The sequence below is a fragment of the Rhinolophus hipposideros genome (genome assembly GCF_964194185.1).
Source record: "Rhinolophus hipposideros genome assembly, chromosome: 7".
NCBI lineage: Eukaryota > Metazoa > Chordata > Mammalia > Chiroptera > Rhinolophidae > Rhinolophus > Rhinolophus hipposideros.
The window spans coordinates 94,085,609-94,106,729 of record NC_138053.1 but is presented as its reverse complement, the minus strand read 5'-3'; the positions used below and the strand labels follow the sequence as shown (position 1 = coordinate 94,106,729).

General features: G+C 43.3%; 1 protein-coding gene across 5 annotated transcripts in view; it reads right to left on the bottom strand.

Moving 5' to 3' along the window:
* The window catches only part of CTNND2 (catenin delta 2), an 840,835-nt gene that overhangs the window by 21,516 nt on the left and 798,198 nt on the right, over window positions 1-21,121 (bottom strand). The window lies entirely within an intron of this gene.

Below are 21,121 nucleotides of genomic sequence, written 5' to 3'. Positions count from 1 at the left end.
CTGTCTTATGCAGGTGATTGAAATTTATCTCAGAAGTTCAGATCTCATGATACTTAGATTACTTTGGGACCATGTAAGTATTTACACCTCTGGAAATGGTAGGGAATTACATGTAATAATTAAACTACTTATGAATCAAAGCACTCTTCTAAGGACACACCAAAAAAGCTTTGAAATCCTTCTTGTCCTTCCACAAGACCCAATTCTGAGAATGCTAACACGACAGAAACGTGATCTCGCAGGTAAGTTGTCTATGGGTGATGGGATTGGCAGGTACCTAGAGGATGATGATAAGTGTGTCAGAGGCACAGAGAATGCCACTCCTGAGTCAGATACCTCTGCACATGGCTACCGATGGTCTGCATGGGGGCACAGAAGATTTGAAAGGTCAGCAGGATGTGGGGGAGCTTAGGGAACAAGGCAGAGTGGAAATCCAACTGAAGCTCTTAGAGCAGTTTCCGGGGCCACAGCTTGGGAGCCCCTGGAGGGTCAAGAAGAGGAGACCTGGTCACTTCTCCAACTCCATCTTCCCTCTCATTCACAGAAGCAGAGTGAAAGGTGGGATGCCCAAAACAAAGAACGTCAACATTGCCTAGAAGAGACCCTGCAGTTTCAAGTGGGATGGTGTATACTTCCAAATGTCATGGAAAACAGTGTAACACTGGATGTTAGAGGTCGGGAACAGATCAATCAACACTCATTTTAGTTATGCTGAACAATTGATTACCTTGAGGATAAATTTCCTGCCCCTCCACATCTTTTATTGCATGAAATTTTTCATCATTCAATTGAAAAAAAAATGCTTTGCTTTCTAAAGAAGAAGGGAAATGAAGATACATTTTTTTCAAGAAAGTTATTGCTAAGCAAACACTTCTTTTATCCACATAGCCATGCGATACTTATCTAGACAGCTTGCAATCAATTTATTATTCATTTACTTCCCACTGTCACTCAGAAAGGCTTGACAGTGGTTTACATAAACATACACAGGTTGGGCATGTGGCTTTTAAATCACTATTTGTCTCCTTGATCACTACTTTTTCTTCTTCTTCGAGTTTTAACTCACGGTAGACCAGAGGCTATGTCTTCAATTCTATTCTTTTGGGTGCTTAACCATAGTTACGCTTTGCATTAGCCCTTTGGCCTCTAGAGATTAGATGAGACAGCTCAGAAGAAAAACAGAATGAAGTATGGCCATAGTAACTGGGGAAGGGCTGTTAATCCTTAACATTGATGATAAGGAAACTCTTTTAATATCTATCATTCACCTTCAGCAGAACGACCTAGAAGTTGTGCCCTTCAGCTCAAGACCCAGCCAAGCTGTCAAAAATGTGATATGATATCTGTGCCTCAAATTGGTTTTTATTTTTAACACATTAAACTTAAAACTGGAGGTTGTTAAATTGTTCCAAATATATAGAGATAGAAATACAAAAGAGGAGTTCAAAGTCATTGAACTTTAAATTGCCACGAGGAATAATCTGATTTTCTTTATCTTACCCTTTTACTGTCCTTCCACTAGTTTTAGCTTCTGTGTTCAAGTTCCCCATGTGTTTCTTTATGGCACTGTATTATTCCCCAGGGCTACTCTCATTTGTATCGGTACTTTCAATGGCCCAGAATGCACGAGAATCAAGGTACTGTTCTTTACAGCCTTACAGCCACGGGTCTTCACAGTATGTCTACCTGGCGGTCACTCTCTTTAGTTCCTACAGATCTTTCCCTTAAGTATTTTGAGGTCCCTGAATTTGTAAGAATCTCCATTGTGCATTTTTGACCATCCTGCAAACAGCTCCAAGAAAACTGGGTTACGGAAGACACGTCTACTAACAGAGTTCAGGTGATGGACTCAGTGGATCTCAGGCTGGTCTACATGAGGTCGTTATAACACACTCGTCCCACAGCTTCTTCTTCCGGAAGTTGTGCAGGACCTTCCATTGATATACAGAATATATTTTAAAGCGCTACATTCTATGAGGTCCTAAAGCCTTTAACACCATTTAGGAATGTCAGATAAGGCATTCTCAAGGTTGACATCCACAGGGACAAAAATAGGTCCTAGCCGTCAGAGCAGAGAGGGGCCCCACCCACGCTGAGCCCGGGTCACACCTGATTACCCAGCATTCACTGGCCATGTGATTCAATTTCACACGTCTACACCTTTGATCAGGTGGCTCTTTGGCCTGGCCTGACGCAGCACCTTCTGTTTTCCTACCTGTCCCATCTAACTTGTACTTCCCAGCTTTGTGCTAGGTAAACAGGATGCGAGTAATACGTGTTCATTAAATCACTGTCACTAAAAATACCCCTGAGGTTTGGGGGGAGCTTTTAGCAATGCCACTCAGCATTGTTTCCTTCCCCCACTGCAGGCAAAATGCTGTGACATCACACGACAGCTTGCTGCAGTCCTGTCTGTCTCCCAAGCTGTGAGGTAGGGCAGCGGCCTTGTTTAATTCTGAAGCCCTGGTCCCTAGCACAGACCTTGCAACAGAGGTGCCTTATATATGCTAGTGGGATTCAATGATTTCATATGACTGCATTCATTATTGTAAAATGAAATGATAATCAGTGTGATGGGCTTTACAGCTAGGTTCTAAGATCTTATATTTTATTTTTCTATGACAAAGGAAGGTTTTCAGAGCGCAGAGCTTTATGTTGGCTTTTTTTTTTTTTTTTTTTTTTTTAGCTTAGAGCAACCTCATCAGTATTATCTTCTGCTGTTGGTATATCTGTCTTTTATGATATACTTGCAGGTAGGCTGAGGGCAGTGTTAGTTGAGGTAAAATGGTACCAAAAAGAAAAAAGTGGCCGATGGCTACCTGCTCCATTTTAAATGGTAATTTCTCTCTGTTGCCCATGTTTCAATGTGAGGTATAGAAAATCACCTCCTCTTTAACCAATCTTGTAATTCTGAAGGATCGTTCTACTTGCCGCGTCTGACCATGGACTGCTGCTGATTCCATGCACAGCTCTCAGAGCTGCCCCCGTCCCATTCCACTGCTCCTTGTATCCTGCAGTTCAGGAAACATATGTACCTGTCCACAGCAACTAGGCTCAGTTCTCCCCAGCACACACCCTTATGCAGAGCCAGGAGCAAAGGAGAAAAGAGAGTGCATCGATTCTCACGAGAAATGCTCCAATAGTTTTTAAGGTTGGGTACTGGAGCCCATACCTACTTCTGGAACGTGCCCTCCACGCTGAGCGGCCTGGTTTCTAAATGGGTCACCTTGTGGGCACATTACTGGGCCAGGTTCCGTACATGCCAACAGGAAGTGTGCAGAGCATCTGGTGGGATGGAATGAAACGGAGCCCTGTGGGAGTGTCCACAAACATCCTCCTCCCCTCACTGCCCAGAACATCCTGGCACTGCCAGCTGAGCAGTCAAGTGCACCCCCCACCCTCAATGCTGAATCAGAGAAGGGATGAAGGAACTGCCAGCTGGAGGGAAAGGGATTAGGGAGGGCTGTTCAATCTGTATAATAAGGCGTTTAGAGAGAAGGTGGAAAGGAAGAGTAAATATCTCAAGGGCTGTTTGGAGGATCTGGTAATTAGAGAGAAAGAAAAGGTATTAAATACTAAACTCTCATTCATGTGCCTCAGAAGACCAGTGTCATGCAGGGACTCATGCAGGATCTCAGCTCCCGCTCCCCACATAAAAACGCAGGATATGGTGAGACCAAAAAGGAACACCCACGGAGCCATAGACAGGGGTGTCATACTACTATATTCTCGCTGGCAGCTGGGTTGGAGACACAGAAAGCAGGAGCCACATGATCCACAACCCTCCGTCTGCCTCTCTGCCAACCAACCAACCCCCTTTACTAGCTGCAATCCGCCTTGCTAACTGCAATCCGCACTTGCTAGCCCAGCCACCATCTTCTTGCTAGCCCCCATTTCCTGCTAGCGTAGCCATGGCTGTTATATTAGTGGCCAATGGCTCACTGGTTCCAGCTGACGGCCAACTAGCCACAGCTGATGGCCATCCAATCACAGTTGATGGCCATTTACTACCTGAGCCAGCACCTTTCCACGTGAGGGCAAGAGCCTGGAAACTGCACTCCTGGCTCTGTCTCCACAACCAGATTAACAGGGAGTGGAATTTCATGTTACTTCTGTTGTGATTTCTGACCTCAGGAAGAAGGCACCCCTGAGAGACTAGACAGCAATGGGGTTGAGGGTGACAGAGTTAGTGAAGCTCCACAGCTCCGATGGTGAGTTAAATGGTGATGCTCCCATTTGCAGATGTTTCCAAAGCACGTTTTAGAAGTTTTACCTTCTGAAATTTAGGTTTCACAAATCTTTTCTATTTATTTATTTATTTATTTATTTATTTATTTATTTATTTATTTATTTAATTAGTTTCAGGTGTACAAGACAAGGTAATACTTAGACATCCATCATTTATATCCCTCACATTGTGGGCCCCTCTCCCCCCATCCACTATCCCTCTGACCTCGCACCGAGCCATCACATTATATATATAAAATTATAGTTGGCATTCATTATTATTTAGCTTCTGGTGTACAGCGCCATGATAAGGCATCTATAGTATCCCTGAGGTGGTCTCCCAAATCTTAATGACAAGTGGCATTTCTGACTCAGATGAAAGCATGAAAAAATAATTAACCTTGAAAATGAAGACCAGTTATTTATTTCTGCTGGGCATATCAGTTAGAACCCAAAATATATACTAAGACACTGTTGTCCAGTGAGTAGTCACTGGCAGTTTTCCTCTTTTTCTAAAACAGTTCTGGAACTTCTTTAATCTAGTAAGATTTATTCGGCCTCTAAACAAGGATTTCTCAGTAGGCATACAGAGACTATTTGATTCTGAAGTAACAAATGCATGGTTTTTTGCATTAGCTGTACTTGAAGGCTCTCAGCCCATAAAGGTTGTCAATTCTAATTTGCTTTGAGTGACCTGAGATATAAAGAAAGTGTGGTGAAAATCCTTTGGGCTTTTAGCAACCCAAGTCCATCCACTCCTTCAACTTAGAACACTTATATCTTGTTACTTGAGTTCACTAACGGGACTTACCAGGAACCTATTTTTCAAATGGAAGTCAAAACATGAATTGTTGCCATTCCCTGAAAATGGCTCAGATGTTACTGCTCACTTATGAAAAGGTCGATTGCTCAAAATTGTGCCAGTTTTCCACTCATTTTTAAGTGGAATAAACCTATTAATGTAATCACATGGAACAGAGAAAGAAAAGATTCCAAATTAGTGATAGTTGTAGGTACATTCTCCTCCTTTCAATAAATGTATGTTATTGTGAACAAAGGGCTCTGTAATAAATATGACAAGGTCAGTGATCAACAGTAACCTCACAGGGTGATCTGATCATAAATTCCTAACTGGGCAGGTCATGGTGGGTAGTCACACCCCAGCCATACAACTTCTTTAGTGAAAATTTTATCTTTGCCTTAAGCCAGCCCTGTCCATTGTTTCTGTGCATCTAGGTTAACACATTTTTGAAATGCCAGAATAATCCTCTTTTCGAGATCCCTCAGAGGCGTAACCACCCTCAAGGGAGCACAGGATCTTGTTGCCCTTATACCATCCCTATATACCGTAAATGTTAAACATTTACTATCCTGTAATCCAATCAAAGATTTCCTCACCTTGCTTTCTCTGCCTCCTTAATCGACCACCAATAGGATTTCATGTAATCTTTCTTATGTTCCCTCCCTTTGATTCCAAATGTATTAAAAGAACTGCAAAACTGCCATTCTCTGGAGCATTTTCTCAATCCGTTGAGGTCTTGCTTCTGGGCATGTCCTCAGTTTGGCTCAAATAAACACTAATAAAATTTTTTATAGGTTTGGATGTTCCTATGCTAACAATATAGAAAAAAACCAGTCGGTGTGATTGAAGACCAAGCCAAATTTTGCATGTCAATGAAACCTCAGCTTCTCTTGGCTGTAACAAGCTTCCATCTATTTTTAAGACAAACTGTTAAAGGTTCATTAAAACTAATTCCATCAACAATTCCAAAAGCTATCAGAGCTAAATATTTAAACTAAATCCGTAAGGGCCAAAAGGGAGTGTTTGCAGTTTAATGCAGAAATAAATACCACTTGACATACTAGTTGCTTTCATTAGTTTGTTTCAGCTTTGTACTTCTAATCAAATTTAATTAAATTGTTCTGGATACTTAAAGTTACAATATATATGAGAATAAGAATCTTCTGCAGTTCCATCTTTTAAAATACTGAGTAAATCCATTTCAGGAATTCAATTTACTGCCACTGGCCTAATTCTAAAGAACCAATATTACCGAGAAGATTTGACAAGTTGGAAAGAACTTATATAATTTGGTCAAAGAAAGTACACCATTGTTAATCACCAGTAGTTAATTGGTAGCAGTGCAATGCAGAAAACCCGCTCAGGGAAACTGAAATAAGACCAGATTAGGTCTCTTGTTTTCCCGGCATCACTTTTGAGGGCTTAAAACAAAGATCTGATGTGGGTGACCTTTAACAATTTCCTTTTTGTTCCAAGTGGTGCTGCAAAGTTAAGTTTGGGGGGTGAAACTGAGCACAGTCCAGTCTTTAGGTTTACTAATCCAAATGCCTGGCTTGCAGTATGAAGTCATTCCAACATTTGAAAAGGCAGCTATTTTACATATATACTCAACAGTGGTCAGTAGGTTCAAAGCTCACCCTGGATGCTAACTTCAGGGTCTCCATATTCCACCCCGGTTCAAAATGCTTCAGACCATGGAAGCAGAGTCAGTAAATGCATCCTCTGATGAGCCTAAATTCAGGGGGAGCACTGTGCTAGACACAAGGGGGGAGAACACGGAAGGAGGTTGGCAGGGCTCCTGAGTGGGAGATGGACATTTAAAAATAATCACATCACATCACATTTGTAGTAAGAGCCATGAAAGAAGAGTACAGGTTGTTATGAGAGACCTTGACTAGCCCTGGAGAGTTGCAGAGTCAGGGAGGTTTCCTTGAGGAAGTGACAGTTACACTGAGATGGAAGTAGGCAGGCTTGATGGGAGTGGAGGGGAGGCATTTTTGGCTATGGAATCAACCTGTGTCCATGCAATGCAAAGGCTCTGTGGCTGGCACAGCCTTGTTCCTGAATGGAAGAGCAAGGAGGACCGAGGAGGCCAGAGTGGCTGAGACAACGTGATGGGGGGGGGGGGCTACAGGGAGGTGAGCTTGGAGAGATGAGTAGGGCTTTATTGTGAGAGAAACTGAAGAGTTTCAATCAGGGGACTGACAAAGTGAGATCTGGATTTATAAAAGTGTATTCTGAATACTTAGGGGAAAATAGTCTGAAGGTGGTAAAGCAGATTCCACAAAGCCAGTCAGGCAGCAATTGCACCAGGACTAGGGACAGTTGGGGGTGGTAGATGGATTTGAGAGGTATTTAGAAAATAGAACCGACAGGACTTGGTGCTAAATCGAGTTGAGATAAGGAAGAAGGAGGTATTAATCGGGTAATTACTGGATTTCAGGGAAGAACACCTAGGTAGTTGGATGTTCTTTCCGGAAATGGGCAGCAATGGAGGAAGCATAGAGATGGGGAGGATTTCAAGAGCTGTGTATTGGATGTGTGAACTCTTAGAGCTTGTGAGCTTAGAGGGAGATGTCATGTAGGTCGCTGTACACGTAAACTGGGACCCAGTTCAGGAGTGAAGACCACATGGAGAACAACTGTGGGAGCCACTGGCTTTCACGTGCACTTAAAAATCTTGGGAGCAGATGAGATCATCTACACTACTACAAGGTATAGGGCAAAAAGCAAAGATGCCTCAGGGAAGAACAGGTGTCTATGAAAAAAGACTGAGATGGAGCTATTTGCAAGATAAGAAAAAAAACAAAAACAAAAACAAAATAAAAAACAAAAAACCAGGAGAGTGGTGCAGAGAATCCGGGGGGCGGGGGGGAGGCAATGTGAGGGAGGAAGAAGTGGCCAGGACTGCTAATTGGTCTCCCAGATTGTTTCCTTTTCTTCCTGGACACGCACCTAGACCACATGTCCCAGCCTCCCTTGCAGTTTTATATGGCCACGTGACAAGATCTCACCAAGAGAATGTGAGGTGAAGGGGGTGTGCCAGGTCTTACTGCATGGGGGAGCCACAGGTGGAAGGAATCAGTACCTGAATGCCCACTGGGAGAAGAGCTGACCTGCCCACCAGAACACCTGTACAGGTTGGTTACATGAGCAGAAAAATAGACTCCTATTGAGTTGGATCATAAATTGTTTAGGTTGGCTTGTTACAATTGGGAGCCTTCCCTGACTAATATGGATAATGCAACTAGTTAAACACTGCAATTAGAAGCGATTTCAATGAAGGTGTAAGGACAGGTGCCCTGTCTCACAGCAGGGGGTCGAAGCTTAAAATGGAAAGTGAGAAAGCAGGCACTATGCACAAACTCCCAACTTTCTAGAAAGTTAACTGTGAAACTTAACTATGAAGTGTGGGAAATGTGAGGGCACAAAGAAAGGTAGAAGATGGAGGAGGATGATCGGGAGAGGACATTTCTTTTAAGCTAGAAGCACAAAGAGAATGTGTATCTACAGAGGGAGAATGATGGGGGCGGGGGGAGGCTGAAGAAACAAGAGGAAAACCGACATCGTAAAGTTCTGACGCAAAGAAAAAGACTTAACAAGAAACCTGGATGATAAACAGGGAAAAACATGTGTTTCTATTTTAGAATAGAACCCAATAAATATAGGCATAATCTAAAACAACCAAGACATAATGGTTTAAATGCCATTTTTAAGATGGAGCAATGGAATCCAATCAGTAGGTAACATTCATTTCTGTATTCCCAGTGCCTAAAATGAAGCCTAGGATATAGTAGTTACTCAGTGAACACGAGTTGAATGAATGAATGAATGAATGAAGTAATTAAGCATTTGCTAATAGGATTAAGGGGATGGTTCTAAGAGGAATCATGTGCTATTACACATAGAGAATGAAAAAATGGGCACATTGTAGTACATACTGGCATAAAGAAAAAGCCAGATTGATGTGTATTATAGTTTATATTTTTGTTGCTACGTATTTTACCAGCGGGTAAATCTGTCACCTGGTGAAAGGGGTCACTTCTGGTGAGCGGAGCATGACTGGTTCTCAGGGGAGTGCATGGGCACTGTGAGTTCCTCAGGCTTCATGGTGGCCTGTGACAGGGCAACAAGAAGGAACGTGCACTGTCCCCACATTCTATGCCGTCCTCACTTCTTCCCTTGGGTGCTGCTAATGCTCTTTATGATTGCTCAGGCTGCAGAAAAGAGTCTGAAACCATAGAATCCTTCCTCTTTCCCCATTGAGCTGGCCTCCCCGCAAAGGACTAAAGGAGTAGCCAACTTGGGATGGTTTTCAAAATTGAAGCCAACTGGCAATTACTGTAGGAGCATATTTCAATTACATGGAAGCACAGTGGGCTCTCCCAAGAAAATGGTTCTTCTAAGAACTGGGCACAGTGGTCAAAAAGAGTACTGTGTTGTTGCGTATGTAACATGAACGTTGTGGGCATAAGTATCTCAGTAGCCTCTCCTTTCACTCTTCCACTTTGTAATGGAAACTCTGCTTTTAAGGTGGGCCCATTTCCCCACCTCCCTTACAGGGAGATTTGGCAGGATGACTAAGATCTGGAAGTACATCCAAAGGCATACTCCTAAAAGAAGAAGCATGCCCTCCTCTGCCCTTTTCCCTTCCATTTGTCTGGAATGAGGAGAGATGGAGGGCCAATGTGGGGAGAGCAGATGAGGGCCACACTCCAGAGGTGGGAGCACGGAGTGAGTGAGAAGAAGCCCAAACCCTGGGCCGGGAAGCGTGGCATCAGACCAGGACACTCAGACTCATGTGATAGGGTGTGGCTAGCTAAATAACGGCCCCCAAAGATGTCTGTGTCCTAATGCCCAGCCCCCGTGAATGCATTACCTTCATATAAAAGGGACTTGGCAAATGCCATTAAGTTAAAGATCTCGAAAGGGGGAGATGATTCTGAGTATCTGAGTGGGTCCAATGTAATCACAAGGGTCCTTACACGAGAGACGCTGGAGGGTTGCACTCAGAGAAGGTGATGTGCCCAAGCAAGCAGAGGGATTCAAAGATGCTACGCTGCTGGCTTAGAGATGGAGAAAGGAGCCACTGGCCAAGGAGAGTGGTACCTCCTAGAAGCTGAAAAAGGCAGGGAACTGGATTCTCTAGAGCACTTCTGAAGACAGCACATGCATGCCGAGACTTTCCCGTCCAGTGAAACCCATTTTGGACTTCTGATTTGTAGAACTGTAAGATGAAAGATTTGTGTTTCTTTCTAAGCCACTACGTTTGTTGTAATTTGTTAATGCAGCAATAAGAAGCAAATGCAGAGGGCAATACATTTCTAACGTTTTTTAAGCCACGTTTATTTTGGGTTTACTAGACACAATGGATTAGAACGGTGGACAACTTGTAGGTGATGAGGTACTGTAACTGGATGGTCATGTGATTTTCCCTTAAATGGTCTCCATTTTGGCTAAGGAATAAGGCAGGGAATAAGAGAAGCCCCCTTGTTGCACATTCTCTAAGTAAACTGTTAGACCATCCCTTCAGAGTTGTGAAGGTGGTGGATAAAACAGAGTTCTGGAGTATTAGCACACGATCCATCTCCAGAGTCTATAATATTAGGCTGAGAATTCACTGGAGGGTGCAAGTGGCTGCTGGTGAAAGCTTCCTTGGAAGTGGTCAGTGGGCTGGGTCTTCCCCATCTTCCTGCTCCAGAAGCCAGGAAATGGACTGTTTACTCAGCTTGACTAGAATTTGGGGACTACAGGACTCGTGTCTTCCGTGACATTAGCAGGATGACACACAGACTCAGTGCCAGACGTAGACTGACCATGGAACTCAAGAAGCTTAAGCTTCAGGTCTGTCCACCGTATGGACCCCTACCAAGGCCTGTATTGAATTTTATATTCCTAAAGTGTACTCTTCTTAAACAGGGATTTCAAAATTACCTAAGCTACAGGGGCACAAAATCTGTATGCGCCCCGGTCTCCATGCAGTGTACGTAATAGCAGAAGCTCTGAGTTCAGAGCAGTCAACTGGAGGAGGCCAGGTTTTGGCCAGGGGTCCTCAGGAGCAAACACACCACTGCCCTCGCGAGAGAAAGAGTTAGCATGAGGGCATCTCCCATAGGCAGAGTGGACCAAATGCAGGCTACAATCCCACTGGCTCTGTTTTCCTCTCCTCTCGTCCCCCTTCCCTGCCAGAGCCTGGTGGATGGGGGACACAGGAAGGAACAGCTTCTGAGAGGAGGAAGAGATGGAGATGGGAAGAAACTTATCACGTTCTTTTCTGCCCAAGCCAATGAAGACTCGTAGATGTAACATCATCCCATCTACTGGGATCCACCGAAAAAGGAGGGCTGAGTTTGAGTGAAGGAATAAGGCTGGTGGTAGACTTACATTAAATGTAGGGAGTTTTCTAGTTCTTGATCAATCCTTTTCCCCTGCCTTTTGTCTCTGGGGTCTTTTTGTAGGTTTTGATTTAAAACGTTATGGGTAAAACCTAGTGAAAGAGTGAAGGCACAGAGGAAACGTCTAGTTTGGGCACTGCTCTGTAGGATTTCCCCTGACTTGGGGATCGGTTCCAGCGAGAGCCATAACTTAGTCAGTTCTTGTTTAGCAGCTGCCATGTGCATCGATTTCCACTTTTGCCCAATTGATTTTTGCTTCTTTTCCCATTTGTGCCCTTGGTTTTGGACAGATGTCATATGATGAGTGTCTGAGAATTGTCTCCGAGAGGTCAGGGGACCTCATGAAGGAAGACCTTATTTGTCAATACAAATATCAACGAGCAGATGCCTAGATTTATGGAGTCTAGTGTCATTGCTGTGTTTAACCTCAGCCTTTTCGGTTTCTCCCCCAATTTGACATTAAGTGATTTAGAAAAGAAAAAACTTGAGAAGCTGCAATGTAAGTCTTGAGGACACTAGACTTTGGATTGTTTTCGAATCTGGCCACAAGTCCTGTGTTCTTCCAGTCATTTCTTGGTGAAGAATTTTCTAGCATAGTAGAAAGACCAAGAAAGTCCTGATAAGCAATTTTGTTTATACAACAACAGCTCTACAGTGAGTAGTTTCGTTTATTTCTATAGAGGATTTACTGCTTTTCTATCACCATCTTAGATACTCGCAAAGTAAAAATCTATTAATTCTCAAAGTGGCCGCATGCTAAAGCGAGTATTAAAGAATTCCTCATTTGTTTGTCTTGTTCTTTTGTTGTTTTTGGTTTATACACCACATATCAGTGAAATCATAGGGTTCTCTGCTTTTTCTGTCTGACTTATTTCGCTTAGCATTATACTCTCAAGATCCATGTAATACAGAATTGTACACCTGAAATTATGTAATTTCATTAACAATTGTCACCCCAATAAATAAATTAAAAAAAAAAAAAGAATTTCTTGCCCTTCTTACTGTAAGACTTAAAGATCAAAATTTTGAATTTTGACCATGCTGTGCTTTTTTTCTCTTGACTATATGTCAAAATATCTTTCCAGTTCTCCTTGGGATTCAGTATTGATGATTAAATGTGCAGAAAGGAAGGGTGATGAAAAGATATTAAGCATGGTCCCAGGACTTCACTTTGCAGGGAGCAGAAAGACAGGCTCGCCAACAAATAGTGGCCAGTCTCCTGAAAGCAGTGAAAGGCAACTCAAAGCCGATGTACACTCTCTCACCCATTATGATTTGGACATTTGAGAAAGTCTGCAGGCGTCCCTTACCTATCCATAATTACTTATTGATTTCTTGTTTTGTGAGTGCAACGGTGGGAAGAGCGAAAGAAATGAATACAACGGCAGTAAGAAGAGAAAGGCCCATGTGAGACAGGCCGTGAAGGGCACGACTCCACTCCTATCGAAGCTCATTACTCACTGGCTGAATGGTACACGCAACCTGAGAGCCTGTTTCCTGAGAACAAAAGGAAAGACATTGAAAGATTAGTTTTATGCTTGCTTTCTCTCATCCAAACGGCAGCAGTGAATACACTGTCTCTATCTAGAGAAACACGACCGTATTCAGTTTCCAGCACAGGCAATTTGGCATTGTCTGAGGCACCAGGTCACTGTGTAACATACAGCTATTTCGTGTGGGGGGTGAAGGGCGGGGGGCAATGTAGGGATGCGACTGAAAATACACCGGGCCCAGAACATTTGTGTGGGGGAATAAGTCTGGTTTCTAACCTCATTGACTGTCAACAAGAGTTTGACTCTGACATTTGATTTGTCTTTGATTTGATCCCTGCATTTATGAACTAAGGATTTTAATTAGTCACAGAGAGGTTGAGTCCATATTCTCTCTGAAGCCCTTTGAAATACTTAGAGCAAACTAATGAGCCTCAATAGCTTAAGTTAAACAGTGGAAAAACTGTGTCCTCCTACTTGACAATAGGGATTGCCCTGTCCCTTTTGTTACAAAGTCCCATAGTAACTTTGAAGGGTCTATTTTAAGGGCCTGGCATGTTTTCTTGGCAAGCAGCCCATGGAGAAGAGAATGGAAAGACAGAGGTGGTGGTCCCTCAGTTTCCACAGCTTTCTTTCAGTACCAAACACTCAGAGGTATTTTCACCGAGGTGACCTGAGGCTTCCTGTTCCTTCCATCCATCCCAGGACATGTCAGCCTCATAGGGCAAACCAGGTTCATTGTACCTGGAGCTCCATGATTTCCTGTGGATCAATTATCCCGAGAACTGCCACATGATCACACCGATGGCCTGGGATGCCTATTGTGGCTTTCTAAGAACCTCCCGGGTTAGCCTGGAGTTGCCAAGGGGCTTTGCTGGAGCTGACGGAAGCTGGGGAATAACACTGAGAGGCTGTGTTGAACTGGTGTGTTCACTCCAGGAATCTAGAAATGAATCCCACACAAGAGAGATGTCATGGGAGCTGACAGGGAATTTCCTGGCTGGCAACTTGACTTAGGGGTCAACCACAACAGAGCAGGAATTAATCACCAGCCTGTGGAACACTCAGGCTATGCTGCTTGTAATTCTTCAATAAGAGGCTATTTCGTTCCAACATGAGAGCAGACATGAAGATTTTGTTGGCATTTTTAATGATTAAACATCAACATAGTATATTGTTAGGCTATAACCGAAGAAAGCTTTTGATCCAAAGCCTAAAAACTATGTGCCAAATCTTGTTCAACTCTTGAGTCCAAGTGATAAAGAAGCTTACATTTTAAGTGGCTGCTATGTAAACAACACGTGGAAGCCAAATGGGCCCCATAAATTTTAGAATCAAAGCCTGTTACTGAATTTGTGTTCAAGAAGCCCCCCTAAATTGGTCTTGGACATAACACCTCGTGAAGACCAACGAAACAAGTGATCTGTACCAGCTGGGAATGAAATAAACTTCAATTTTCCATGCCATTAAGCTGAGGGTTGTATCTGAAGCCTTCACAGGCAGTGGGAGCCAAAAAGAGAATTTAGAAGTTTGGGAAACAGAATAATTCAAGTCAACCGAGAACTGCAGTTTAAGGAAAAGTAGACCATCTACTGCACATTTGCCAAAGATGTAGGTATGACTTATTTCACTGATTTCATTTCCTTCATTCCTATTTTCTATCCCATAGTAAGGCAGCCTCTTTCAGGCAGTATCTGTGCATTTTGTATGATACACCTTTATGGTACCCCTTAATTCCGAATCCTGGTCGCTAGGAGCTGATATTCACTTTAGTCGGAGGCAAGTTTCCCTGCAATTTCTACGAAGAAATGACTTTTAATGTAACTTCATAATGGAAATCCTCCCACAATTAATATTTGAACCAAGAGAGAAGGTGATTTTCTATAAAAGTACCAATAAATCTTATCTGGATATCAAATATTATAGCACCTTACACTGCAACATTTTTAGTAGTGGGTTCAAGCTATTGATGTTGCTTAAAAGTCATTCTTTAAAAGTTTGAATTAATTTTTTTTTTTATCCATTCCAACTAATTTGCCCTGCAATTATTTCAGATTTAATAAGGAATGACCTTGATTCAGACCTGGGGGAAAGGTCGGAGAGATGCTTTTCAGGGGACGTTATATAAAAAATGTGGGAAAAATAAAGAAGGTTTAAATGAGCAAGTGGGGTGGAGGGTGGAGTGTAGACTTGGAAAGGCTTTGGAGGGTGGGGGGAGAGGCAGGGAGAAGGAGCTGGGAACACAGGCGTTAGATACAGCTGATGGCCAGTTGTGGGCAGAGAGCAAGCTTCTCCTGAGAGGTCTGTCTCAAGGGCAAAGATGTACTAAGATGTTTGGGCTGAATCAGATTTGGTTTTTAGAAAGTTAACTCTTGCTGCCCTCTGGAGAATGGACTAAGAGAGAAAGCTTAAAGGGGGGGAGCCCCGTTAGGAGTCCATGGCAAGAATTCAGCAGATGGATGACAGCTGTCCATAGCCACGGAAAAAAGTGGATGCAGGCAGAAGTCTGGGGTTGTTTGGTGGATTGGATGCAGATGTATGAAGTAGAGGAAAGAGCTAGGATGGTTCCTGGATACTGGTGTGGGTGATGGGTGGAGAGCTGTGCTAGTCACAGATCAGAGGATGCAGGAAGAGGGACCCAACCAGGAGAAGTCGGCCTGTTTCAGATCTGATTTGGTTTGAGATGCTCTGGGAATTTGAGTAGGTTATTGAGCAGGTGGTTAAATATATGAAGAGAGGTTGGGGCTACACAAACAGATTTGGGAAACCACCAAATGAGGTTGGTCACTGAACCCAGGGAAGAGTTATGGACACCTAGGAAGAGGCCATGTGTGAGATGAGAAAGATCTAAACACAGAACCTCGGAACATCAACATTTAAAGAATAAATAGGAAGAGGAGCCTAGAAAGGATGGAGGAGCAGTAACCAGAGAGCCTGAGGGACGGTGATGTCATGGTGGTCACGAGAAGACGATTTTGTGGATGCTATTTTACCACGACATTTTCAAGCTAGAGACACAGGGCCATGGCAGGCCCTCTACATGGGGAAACTTGGCTGAGCCAGGGCTTGAACTCACGTCTTCTTCGTCCAACCCCAGAACTGTCCATGGTCCTCCACCCACCATTAGTCTTCAGCATATCTGACCTGCCACACACACAAGATTCAGCACTGAAATGGAATCAAAGCATTCCAACCACTTCTGAAACCATGGCGCTCTCATCATCATTAACAGCCTTCCTATAAAACCTTAATGTTTGTAATTTGTTTTATTTAAACGCTACTATGCAAGAGTCTTTCTTCTGGGACACTGTTTACAATGCAAATATCCTCAGCAAACACAGCAGCTGAGGAGAAAGGCGCTGTGGGAAGGGGACACTGAGTTAGGCATCTAGGAGCTGGGAGGAGAGAGGGTAGAGAAACCAAGAGGAAAGGGAGCTGTGACAATGTACGTGGAAGCAAATGATGACAGGATGATAATGATGGTGATGATGAAAAGGACAAAATGAAATTCTTGGGTCCAAATGTCCAGCTGCCTGCGGACAGGATGGCAAAGAGTGTCTATCAGATAAATGGCGTGAAAAATGTTTTAGAAGCAGCAGCAGTAACTCTCATTGGTATATGACTCTCCAGTTTACAAAGCTCTTTGATGATCATTGTTGAAGACAATCAGCCATCAGGTGAGACAGGTGTTATATGGTTTACTTCATGGATGAGAAACCCAAGGGACTGAGACACAGAGATGCCATGAAGAGAGGTGACAGTTATTTGATGCAAGCTGAGGAAAGCTCCAGACTCTGGGACACAAAATAGAAGGTATCACAGGGCTGTCCTCCTAAACCTTTAGGGCCCTGCGGACATGTCCTCCTGTCTGGAAAGGACATTGTGCCAGTGGGAGAACTGCCCTATGCCATTCCATGAGGTTATTTACTCTTCTGGAGACTGTCAGGAATGGCTGTTCAGCAGGTTCACGTAACAGGACCCAGAACTACACCAGACATCTCTGAGTGTTGACTGTGAGGCCCGGTGAACCACAGGTCTCCTCACTGCCCACCAGCAGGAGTGGGCCACAGGGCTGCCCAAGATCATTTCTTACAATGGTGGACAAGGGGGCTCAAGAAATTTGTCGAAGGTCACGTTGCTGGTACATGGCAGGTTGTGCCTTTAATCCTGGCCACTTAATTCTAAGTGCTCTGCTCGTCTGTACATCACCAAATAGTATAATGAGCCTCTCAGGCACTAATTTGTTTCCAAGCTTTATTAGTAGTTGGGTGCTCAGCACCAGAGACGCATAATCTCACTCTCTGTCTTCTGCATCCAATAAACATGGAGGACTAGATTCTTTGTGGGGTAGTACATTACAGAAGGGATGCTGACGAACTAGCATGCACGTGGAAAAACGTGGCAGTCATGGTGAAGCCATGGAAATGCTGATGTATTACAACTGAGCAGGTCTGGCCTGGCCTGGGAAGGGACAACTTCACGGAGACAGGATGGCTAGCTTCAAAAACGGGAAGGCTGTCAGAGAGAAGAGAAATTAGACTTTCCAGGTGGTGTTGGAGAGCAACATTTGCAGATAAAGAGACTTTTGCTTAATGTAAGTAAGAAGGTCTGAATAATCACAGCCACCATAAAATGGAATAATATGCCTCATTAGGTAGCAATTGCAACTGATATTAAAGGCCTTTGAACAAAATGAAATGATGACCAGAGCCGATACTGCCTTTCTTCTTTTAATTAAATAACTCCCGTTCTGCCACTAGGTTTTAGCAGGGATCCTCGTGGCTCATCCTTCGTCACATCTGGGTCTGGCCATGTGAATGAGTTCTTGATCCTGGGATGTGACCAGGCATTTGGCAACGTTTTTTAATCACCTCCTTAAAAGGACATCACTTGCCCTCTCTTCCCCTCTCTTCCCCTGGGCTCGAATGAGACAGGGAAGGGCCAGGGAGCTTTGCCCACACAGGCAAGGATGGCACCATGGTGCCAGGAAAAGCAACAGGACGGATCCCAGGATCACCCGCTGGTCCCTGGCCACCTGCTTAACCAGGTACAGTATCATGAGAGGGAAAGAGATACCTGTGTAGCCCGAGCTCGTTTTTTGAGCTTCTCTACTAGAGTGGCTTAGCCTGTGTCCCAACCAATACAATTATTTCTTGGAGATGTACAGATTATTAAGGCATTACATAAGGGTTTGTAAGCAGTGTCTTCTATATTCTCTTAAGTCTGTCCACTCCCCCACAGATGTACCCGCTTTCTTCCCAAATCAGATGTCCCAACAGTCCTCATCAGTCAAACATAAGCACTCCATCATGTCAGTGACCTCATTTTTTTTTGTTTTTTTAAAGTACCAAGTTTCAAAAAAGTCAAATACTTTTGATCTCCTGATTCTCTTTTATCCTCATATCAAGTCCGTTTCTAGGGCTCCTCTTATTTCCCTTTAGAAAACGTCTTCTGCAATGGTATAGATGATAAAGAAGTTTTACAGCTCTATTTGTGGTCCGTTCAACTTCAGGACTGGTTTTCAAACATGAAGCGGTGTTATTATTTGGCCGACACATGATAAGGTACTTTTGTGATTATGTTCCCTTAAGGGAGAAAACCAGAAATCCAGACCTCACTAAACTGGAAGGTGTGGATCGTGCAAATATGTTTTGGCTCAAAGCGTATCAGGAATGAAACATAATTTTGTATTGGTCAAAACACCCAGCCAGAAGAATATTCTGACTCAGTAAATGTATCTCTAAGAAAAATACAGGAATCGAGGTAGTGGAATGAGATTCTGGCCTCTGTGCCTGGGTTCCGGGAGGACATAAGCCAGTGACAGAGGGGCCTTTAATTCTGTGCCGCAGATATGGCATTTTTATTTCAAATTTCATCTCTCCACTCATGATCTTCCTCTTAGTCATAATGCCCTTACCCCTTTTCTCCTCATTTACACAAACTCGTAACTTCTTTAAGACTTTGCTCTATAATTTTCCCACCCTTAATTCATCCCTTAAAATTTGTAGTCTATCTTTCCAAACCTAATAAAGCTGCCAATACTTGTTCCATATTTCATTTTTACCTACAGTAGCTGCTTCCTAGGTCTTGTTTTCTCTGGAACGCTCCCTTTTCCAGGGCTACAATAGATGTTTAATAAATAGACTTGAAGCATGGATAATTAAAAGATATGGATCAGCTATTTTTTCCAATGATATGAAAATTATCAATAAAGAACAAAATAGAAATCCATTCCCCACTGATTAAAAACAATTCACGAGCATGAATGAATTTAGTTTTCTTAGGAATGGACTCTTCAAAAAGAAAAGCTTTTGTGAATTTCAAGCTCTGCCATCAGCAGCACTCATGGTATTGAGCACGAAGGTCCTCATTTTCTTTCACAACTGCCTAATTTGGAAATTATTAAGATCAACTCTTTCTCAATCCTTTTTAATCATGGGTCAATTAAAAACATCACCATCAGTTTCTGCAGCGCGCTTCTCGAATCTCCTCATACGAAACACAGTTTTAAACCATCTTTAGCTTTTAAGTTTTAGCTCTATTAAATTCCTGTCAGCGCATCCTTTTCTTTCCATAGAAGCAGAAAGGCAATTATACTTTTTGAAGTCTACCACCAACATCAAAAAAAAAAAAAAAAAAAACTGAGATGGAAAACTCTTACAATTATTCAACAAATGACTTGTAGAGTCTCTCAAAAACAGTTTCCCTTCAAGGCACAGAAGTATGAGAAGGTGTATTTCAGCAAAGAAATGTTCAGGATCCGAGCGAAAGCGGAGTTTATTTGAGGCACTAGTATTTATTTTATGGAGCTTCTGGAGCCACTGATTCAGAACGACCAACTCCTTTCTAATTTATAGCGTGTCCTTCTTGTCCCATTGCATGTTTAGTGGAAGCACCCTGCCCTGGGAGAGAGTTCACATGGCTACTGGAAGGTTCCAAGAAGGAACTAAGTAGGGACGCTGGGATACAAAACATTTCAGATGAAGGGCTTATCTTAACATGCAGAATACTTAGCAGAGGATATAGTTAATCTAGAACTAGAATGCTCTTCTAACACTGAATTTTGCAATCTCTGCTTCAACTTAAACATGCATTCTCTTAGTAGGGGATAAGAAAATCTTGCAAGAGAAATATATAGACTAAACTTTATTAACTTGAAGTGCAAAGTAATGAATGCTTAAGGGAAATAGGAAGGCCTTGGGGAAATCTAGAAATAGACCATAACTTAGTGGAACCAATGATTAAATATTTACATTTTCCCATAGGCTTAGAAAAAGACAGTTTCCTTCTAGCAAGATGGGTTTTGCTTCTTCTGATGTGAGCTTCTTGCTGTTCCCAACCTCTGCACCCCAAGACTGGAAGGCTGGGAGAAAGGCAGCAAAGACTACGGCTCGCTCTCCTCCTCCAGGCAGGCGGCCCAGGGGCTGCAAGGAGGCAGTTCGGGGCAGTAACCCATGGAAACCCAGGCCTCTCCCCAGCCCTCTGTATGCTTTCTGAACCCTTACAGAGATCGCTGATGCTCACTAACTCAGACCCACTGTGGGCTTACCAATCGCTCATAGTACCCATGTTGGTAGGTCTGGTAACAGCCAAACAACTTCTGGCAAACGCTGTTAGGGAATTCTCCCCTCCTAACCAAAAAAGGAGAATTACACATCCTTTATTTAGCAGCATTTGGGAAGGAGGTGCAGAATCTGTTTCCAGATGGGACATTTTTGTGTTAAGGCTTCATTTTTAAACCATTTTGGGGATGAAGATGCCTTTGAAATGGCTGCTATAAACTTCTGCCTGCCTGGGGAGGGTGCCCAGCTTCTTGCTCGTGACCTATGGCCCTGTGAGCAGGAACATCGCCCTTTCACACCATCTGCAGTAACCCGGTGGGGCTGGGGCTGGGCACGTGGTCAGGCTGCTGGGGCTGCACTCAGTGCTCCGGGGATGCAGCACTTTCCATGTTCCTGAATTGCTTTTTGTATTTCTTTCTGTCTTCTCTTACCACAACTACTTCAATTACTTGTAGACGTTTGTTGGTGCTCTTTTTTTTGGGGGGGGAGGTGCAAAATCCCTCAGTTCATGAATTTTTAGTCTATTGTACAATATGGAAGACCAGGAAAACAACCTTATTTTCTTTCCTGTAAGATGATCTAGGGTAAGGCTCTATGAGTATGGATCTGTCCAACCCAGAAAGTTCATGGGTCTTAGTGTATGTT